At 37.3% G+C, this 8183-nt stretch overlaps 1 pseudogene; it reads right to left on the bottom strand.

Annotated features, from left to right (window-relative positions):
• Positions 1-955: 955 nt before the first annotated feature.
• Positions 956-1387, bottom strand: LOC104272224 (annotated as a pseudogene).
• Positions 1388-8183: the final 6796 nt, after the last annotated feature.

Raw genomic sequence — 8183 nt, 5'->3', positions numbered from 1 at the left:
TCAAATAAACAGACACAGACAGAGTTTAGGGAAAAAAAATGCATCTAACTGTTCACTTTGATTCACTGAAGCACAGCATAATAAACTAGTGCAAAACTATGCTATTAAAACTGCACAAACATTAAGAGTGTGGGTATTGGTGTGTATGACTATTTTCTTGGAAGCTACAGTTCTGTCAATTTCTAGCGCTTACATCAAAAATTGCATAAATGTTTTCACAACAGATAACAAATATTTAAACCAAGCAAAATTATCCTCCCCCCTTTCAAAGGAGCTTTTATCTTTCTATTCCAGACCAAAAAGGAAAAAAAAAAAGCCCTTCTATTGTGGGACAAAAATACCACCACCATCACCCCCCAAAAAAAACCCTGAAATGCAGCAAGCCAGATCTATGGTTACTATATAGCACCCTCCAATGAAAAATGCATGTTAATATGTATATAGCTCTTAGAACAGCTCATGAAGGAGGTTACTGACTGATATACTGTCACTGCGTCACCTCTAACAGTTTGATTAGGAAGGATATTGTACTTCTGAACTACTTCCTATAAAAGCCACTTATCACACAGTAAAGGAAGCCAGAGGAGAAAAATATTCTTACTACAAGCTGTACAAATCACTCACACCCAGAAATGTGTGATGGTGGAAGTCTTTTCAGTATACTTCAGTGAAGTAGTTATAATTTCATGTTTTTCCAGGAAGTATTTGTGCTCATTTTCTAATTTGTTTCTCATTTATGTGCAGTTTTCAAAATTTACAGCTTACAGTCGCAGTGAGCTGTAAATTAGAGTTTTGTTTTCTTCTACGGTATTTTTAATGGTCTAGATATCACGGATGATTCAATTAAATCACACGATTCTTTACACAAAAAGAAAAGATTAGGGCATGCATATTTCCACATTCTAATTTTCTCAGTTCAACTGCCTAAAGAAGAAAGAAAAATTAACTGTAGCATTTACCTGTAGAAGGCTGGAGGAGCAGCTTCCCTCATCCCAAAGCTGCCTTGTTCATTTTCAAGGTAATAGGGTACCTGTTGGCTGTGATGATGGATGAAGGGTGAGAGCTGGGGCGCCGTTTGCAAGAACACCACCGGGCTTGGTGGGACATTGTTCAGTGAGTGAAATCCTGCCAGACTGCTGGACCCAAAAGATTCAGAAGTAGGGGCATAACTGAGAGTAGTAGAGCTGTACACCGGTGCTGTAGTACCAAAATCATAAGTGGCTCCTTCTGGGTAGTTAAAAACTCCTGTCTTGTTGCTCTCCACGTACATGTCGCTGAGCGATCTTTCCAGGGGAATCTTTAGCTGAGGTCTGCTCAGTGTCTCCAGTTCAGTGCCTTGAATCTGGTGCAGCAGGGTAACTCCAGAGGTTTTGGTGTGAAGGGTCATGGTCAGTGCTAATGGCAGTGAGCAAGGAACATATCTGCTTTTTCTGTCAACAGAGAGATCGGCAGCTGGCAGCCCACCTAAAAAAAATACCAGAACCTATTCTGAGGCTCAGCAGAAATCGTAATAAAGCAGCACTACACAGGTATTCCTCTAATCTCAGTAAGGAGGAGGATACAAACAAAAGCAGACCAAGCACTGAAAACGTACATTCTCTCTCTCTCTATCCCTCCCTCCCTCTCCCTCTCTCTAACTTTTAGGAACTCCTCATCTGCACTAATATGCATTGCAAGGTGCTGGCCACAAGCCAGGAACTCTTTGCCTTTTGTCGACGTTGGTCACTTCAGAAACAATTAGTTTTGGAGTTACACCAAATAATTGTCCCTCTAAATGTAACTTAATTCTTACTAGTAATTTAATTTTTCACTTTAGAGTAGCCAGCGCTCTGCAGCAACTAACGGGAAAGAACACTTAAATCCAACCAGGAAGAGTAGTCCAGTGGTCAGGCAGATTACTGTCTTTTATTTCCTCAGCAGGCTCCAATCTATCTGTGCTTATCTCTCCTCCTGTTTGATTCATTTTCATGTTTGCTAGAAATATGTAATGTGTACATTGTAATGACCCTGGGTAGGACTATGCTGTAACTGAGATAGGGCAAAGCAGAATGTGTGTGTGCAAGAGCGTGCATCTCCGTATGTGTGTGTGTGTGATGAGCCTCAGTCAATAAAACTAGCCAACAAAGTTACATAGAAGTAAAGGTTTATAATACACTTTCATCAGTTATAGCAACTTGAAGTTACTAGAGCGTAACAGAAACATTGTAAGGTGAGGAAAAGCTTTAGATTAGCCTAGAAATTTCTGTCGGCTTCTTTTTGGGCTGTAAAATCCTGAAAAAAAAAGCATCATTCAGACTTTGTCATGGGAAGATCCTAAAAGCCAGGAAAAAAAAAAATTGACTGCATTTCACATGAATTGAATACAAAAAGTTAAGTCCTGAACAAAAGCTCAGCAAACTAGAGTTACAAAGTCAGACTAGAAAATCAAGTAATCTAAAATAATCAAATGAGATTGGGTTTAAAATAAGATGAAATGCCTCTCTTAGTTATATTTAGAAGAAGAAATTAAAAAAAAAAAAAAGGAAGAGTAAGAACATAATGAAAAGGAGTGGCATGCATGCTTCATCTTGCAACCTCATTCCATATAATTTTAACTTGGTACAAACCAGTTCTCCTAAACCAGCTAAATGAAAACCTCTAGAAACCATTTCAAGCTCTCTGGCTTTACTGCTGTGGTCTGTGGTTCAGTCAGTGACATAGGTTAATGCTAACCCTAAACGCATTAGTATATAGGCTCCAGTGTTGCTTTGAGTAGTAGCAAAGTCTATGCTATACTTAAACAACTCCACAGTTATTCAGCTCACCATTCAAAAAAAAACCCAAGAAACTTAAGAACTGAATATGCATGTCACTAATATCTTCAAGAAAAGCTGACTAAAAACTGATCTATTTTAATAATAATACCATGTTTTCAGAACTTCTACTGAAATAGCCAAAGTTATTTGAATTTGCAAGATTATTTGGAAGAAATATAGATTTCTACCTCTGCAGGCACACAGCTAAGACAGCAGCACACACATAAATAAGTACTTGATAGATTTCCTCATCCACCCAGCCACCCTCCCTACCCTGTTCAAATTTCAGATTGTAGACTTTGATCAAAGAGATAAGCTTGTTTAAATAACACTGGACTAAACATGTTCCCAGTTAAAAAAAAAATAATTATCAGATGATCATACCCAGCAGTTCAGAAAGTCTTCGAAGAGTTATTCTGAAAATATATCAGATAGTGTGAGAGGAAAAAAGAGAGGGTGTGCATGTTTGCATAGATTGGGCGAACACGCATCTGCAGAGACTCACAAAACAGCAAGCAAGCGTAGCTCTCAGCAACCACTCTGCTGGGTTACACAGACTGAAGTGAATGGCAGTTACGAGTTTAAGGTCAGTCACTCTTACAGATTTCATTTTGTGCTTCGGTAATACATAGAAAAAGCACTATCTCGTACTAAACTGCAGAATTGGAGATATAATGTGAATCTGCCTGCCATAAGAAACACCAGCTTCTATAGTGTGGTACAAATGGACTTTAAGTTTTTATTTAAAGTATTATGCAACATGTGTGTTATGTTAGAATTACTGGATTAAAATGTAATAAATGCTCCCGCATAACAGCTATGCAGAAGACAGAAGATACAAGTGTGCACACAGAGACTTGACTTCAGAGTGTGCCCTGTGAAACATCAGTGCTCCTTGCATGCAACTTTTTAAAAACTCATTAATTATTTTGGGAGAGTTTTGTAGTTTTGAGGAGAAATATCCACCGTTTGCAAACAGCTTTAAAACATACTGTAGGGTTAAGTCAAAACACAATCACTTCTCCTCAGCACCATTTAAGCTAGAGACCCTATGAGCAGCTTTCCACAAGCCAGTGTGGAAAGTTCCAGCCCTACCCTCTAAAAGGGCCCAGCAACTGATAGCCGGAGTACTCCCGCAGCACACAGCCTGGTACACACCTCTGAAGAAAAAATAACAAAACATGGGTGCCACCAACAAAATCTTAAGAGTTGGCTGGGAAAGCATCCTGTAATATTTGGCTTACATTTTTCTGTGGAAGAAGGGCAACAAAGCAAGAAAGGGCAAGGGTGAGGCAGGAGGTTAGTCAAGCCAAATCCTATGAAGAAGGTGAATTTTTGGTTTCTGTGTACTCCAAAAAAAAAAAAAATTCTGCATACTGTATGTGGGATTTTTAGATATAGAAAAGATATGAAATGCAACAGATTATCACAGAGGGTTGTTTTCATGTCCTGAATGGTGATGACTACATTGCCTTCTCCAAATTAACACATGTTGCCTATTCACCCTGCTTCAGAGATGGCATTGGAAGCATCTGCTTGTGGGCTCACTCCCCAGGAAAATGAGACTTAAGTTTCTAGAACCTGTTTTTTGTGCCTAGAGGCCAAGGCTTACTCCATCACCCAATTTAATCACTCAGATCTACTGGATGTCAGATTTTACATGTTATGAGCACAATATGGAAAAGGGTACAGGATATAGCAATAATAGTGTTGCTGGACACGAAGTCTATGCAAAAATTCGATTTTGCTAAATCTCACTTCACGTATGCATTCAAAAATAGGCAGATCTCATACAAAAGAGCTTGCCTCATTCACTGTGTATTTTTTTTAAAAATCGCATGTAGTAATGACAGAGTAAATAAAAACACGAATTGGCTGCAGCATCTTCATTTCCAGTACTAGTCACAAGTGTTCCAGAAATACTTAATCAATGGGAAATCTACCCTTTCAGATCTGGTAATTTCTCCTCTAATGTATATTTAACTGAAAACAAGCTGCGCTATATATTTCTCTCACCTTAATGAAGGCCTAATGCTGTTTCGAATGACTGAGCACGTACTACAAGAGAAAGTCATTTATCCCAGTCTTCCAGAGACACCCAGAAAAAATAGAAGGAAACTGCTTCTACAAATTTTGAAGATTTGCTAAATCTATATGAGGTATAGATTTATTTATTTTTTGCTATATTTCTCAAGTTTGAGATTATACGAATAAAATTAATGCTGGTTTTCATCCATCTAGATTTATGCATATATGGTGTGTATGCATGTGTTAGAAGTGGGAAGAAATGGGAAGGAAAGAGAGAATGACAATTAATGCTGAAGAAACACAAGGGGACAAGTCCACTCTGAAGAGCCCTACAGACATGTTGACAAGGAAGATCAGAACAGAAATTCATACACAGTGATTTCTAGTGAGATAGAGTCAAAAGAGCAGTTTCTGAAACAGTGAGGATTCAGATGCTACCCTTCTCAGAGAAATGAGAAATGAATTGATTAAATGAATGGAAGTGACTGATTAAATCCTGTGTTCCCCTTTCTAAAATGCCAGCCTCTCCATTTTTGTTTTCTATATATGCCAGAGTTCCAGTATCCATCTCTGATTTTCCAGAGTGAGCAATTTACTCTAAATTACCTTAACAAAATACAAAATGTAGTAACATTAAAACTGTATCACATTTCTGTTGCTCTGTGGTTAAATTAGCATGATTTACAGATGAAGAGCATTTAGATATGTTTCTAAGGCAAATTATGCTAATTTCAATTCACTGATAAACAATTTGCTTCTAGATTTTACATTTCTGATTTTTTTCTTTTTTTCTTTTTGACAAATAACTAGAGTGATCAGATTAACCTAGCAGACTCATGCGTAGCGCAGTTTGGCTCACCTGGACCATCAGTCCAGCACCACTACCAGCTACAAACAAGGGGGGAACCTAATCAAATTCAAGGTATTTAACATGACAGACAACGCAAACACATTTTCACTTCAGAACTAAAACACTGACTGCAAATAATGTGGCATAGCAGAATGGACTCAGAAACAGGAAAAGAAAAAAGATATATCACAAAAAAATATAGAAATTATTACTCTTAACTTATCTAAATAACCAAACTTCGAGAATTTCCATTGCCACCAGTAGTTTTCTATTAACTAGAAGTCCTGAAAGCCAGTGAGGGAATGGTAACAAAGGGGGAGGGGGGGGTGGACTGGGAGAAAGAAAGAAAGAAACAGCCTGAACAGATTCTTGATTCTGGACAAGATAAAATAGCAGTTTGAGGGAAAAGGAGACGAAAGTAAAACCTCTACAGAACGAATATTCACATTACAGGAATCTTTAAAGATGACAAAACTCCAATAATAGACTTTTTCTCAGCACTAGTTTTAGTAAGTATACAGGCAAAAAAATGGTAAACTCAAGACTTAGAACATATACTATAAATTTTCCATAAGCCTGCTGACAGTAAGAGACCATAAACTTCATCGCTTTGGTTCCACAGCTATAAAGATAGAAGCTTTTTTTAGCTGCCACAATTAAAGAAGAATCTATTGCACATAACAGGAGGAACATTATGTTTTTCCAAGATTCCACTGTAACATTACAGAGAAATTATGCTGTGTTTAGTCCAGTGAGGAGACTCCTCAAGATAGACAGATGGAGAACAGCACCATCTACCCCACTGCTTTATAAATCTTCTCTGAAAATAAAAAAAAGAAAAAAAAATAAAGTCCGTGATATCACTAGGCAAAGCAAGAGGTACACTTAAAATTTCTTTAGATTCTTAGCAGAAATTAGTTCCTCAGCTTGTTTTGGTGAATTGTAAATATTTAAAGTTTTCTAAGTTGATATGAAGATGTATAATTTTTTTCTTTTCCTCCCTACCACCAAATAAGTTACCAAATAACTTACCAAAACCAGCACAGCACCAGAAGACTACATTTATGGTATAGGTTGGTTTTACTGTTAAAAGGGGAGCTTCTGCTTTCATATGTCACATATAAGAAGAGAATTTGACCATATTTTCTCAAGATAGTTCTTATTCCAAAGAGGGAACTGTGGAATACAGTTACTCCACACACGCATTTATTAATTTACCACACTCAAATTTACATTCACTTTTACATATACCTTATGTGAAAAGATCTATTACATACTTTGAAATTATCTGTGCAATCAAGAGGAAAAAATAGGCTGGGATGACAGCATAGCTTTTTGGTAAAGTAATATGATGCTTTACATTTTAAGACTTTGTTTACATCTGTTTATGATACTATCCAATTTCAGCCATTCAAGTGGAAATTTTACATGCCAGTGAGGAGCTCAGAGAGGATAATTTGGAAGTCTGAGCTTTTCCCTAGAAACCTTTTTTTGAAAAGAGAAACCATTTTTGCCGTAGCAAATGAGAAGTTTGGAGCAGGAACCTTAAATATGACAGGGAGTGAAACAGTGTCACAAAGCTGCCTCTTGCTATTCCTCTGAAACTCCATCCACATTTGGCCAATTTTTAAACACTTGAAAAATTGCAAGTCCTTACAGGTCAAGATTTCTAAGAGCCTGCTCTCTCATCTCTCAGATCCTAGTCCTGACTAGACTGGGCAGAAAACTTCCCAAAAGAGTGAATGGCACGCTACCATCTAGACTATAGGTACAGAAAGTTTTCCCCTTTCATTACTCTCCTGGGGCAGAGAAAGAGTCTGTTCTTAAATGCAGATTACGTATATAATACTGAATTTCAGTTCCCAAATATACAGACTGAATTGCCCGACACGAAAATGGGACACCCTCTGCCTTTTCAATTTGGCATGAGAAAACAACATGTAGAAAAGTACCTTTTCTAAAGGAGTAGAAGGCATGCTGTAATATAACTAGCTTGTGCATTTCTTCAGTATTTTGAACCAAAGATGGGAGACGATAAGACTAAAAATTGTGCCCAACTCACACAGAATAAATGACTTACTACATGCATATAATGGGCCAAAATACCTGAGTACTCTGGATAAACTCAAAAGATATTAGCAAATACTGATGTTTCAAAGAGTTAGCAGATGTTTTTACAGAGGCAGAAAACAGAAGAAAAAAGACATTTCTCTGTCTTCCTACACAAAATTTTAACCGTTTGTGAACACAGAGTTTCACTAGTAGAAAAGCAACAATATTGTGATTTAACATTAACATTCCCTGCTTAATCACAAACACAACATCTTAACAGACCATTTCTCAGTGATCCAGCTTTATCTAAAACCAAGTACGAGCTCTGAAATGCAAAACTGGAGTTTAGTATCCTGTGTTCATATTCATTTGTTCTGTTTATATTAAAAACAATTTGGAGTGACTGATCACCATGAATTAGCATTCTGTAAACAGTGTAGTAAGAAACCTTTGAAATC

The sequence above is a fragment of the Apaloderma vittatum genome, unplaced genomic scaffold (genome assembly GCF_000703405.1).
Source record: "Apaloderma vittatum isolate BGI_N311 unplaced genomic scaffold, ASM70340v1 scaffold14813, whole genome shotgun sequence".
In the NCBI taxonomy this organism is placed as follows: Eukaryota; Metazoa; Chordata; class Aves; order Trogoniformes; family Trogonidae; genus Apaloderma; species Apaloderma vittatum.
The sequence above is the reverse complement of the archived record's forward strand: the minus strand, read 5'-3'. Positions and strand labels throughout refer to the sequence as shown.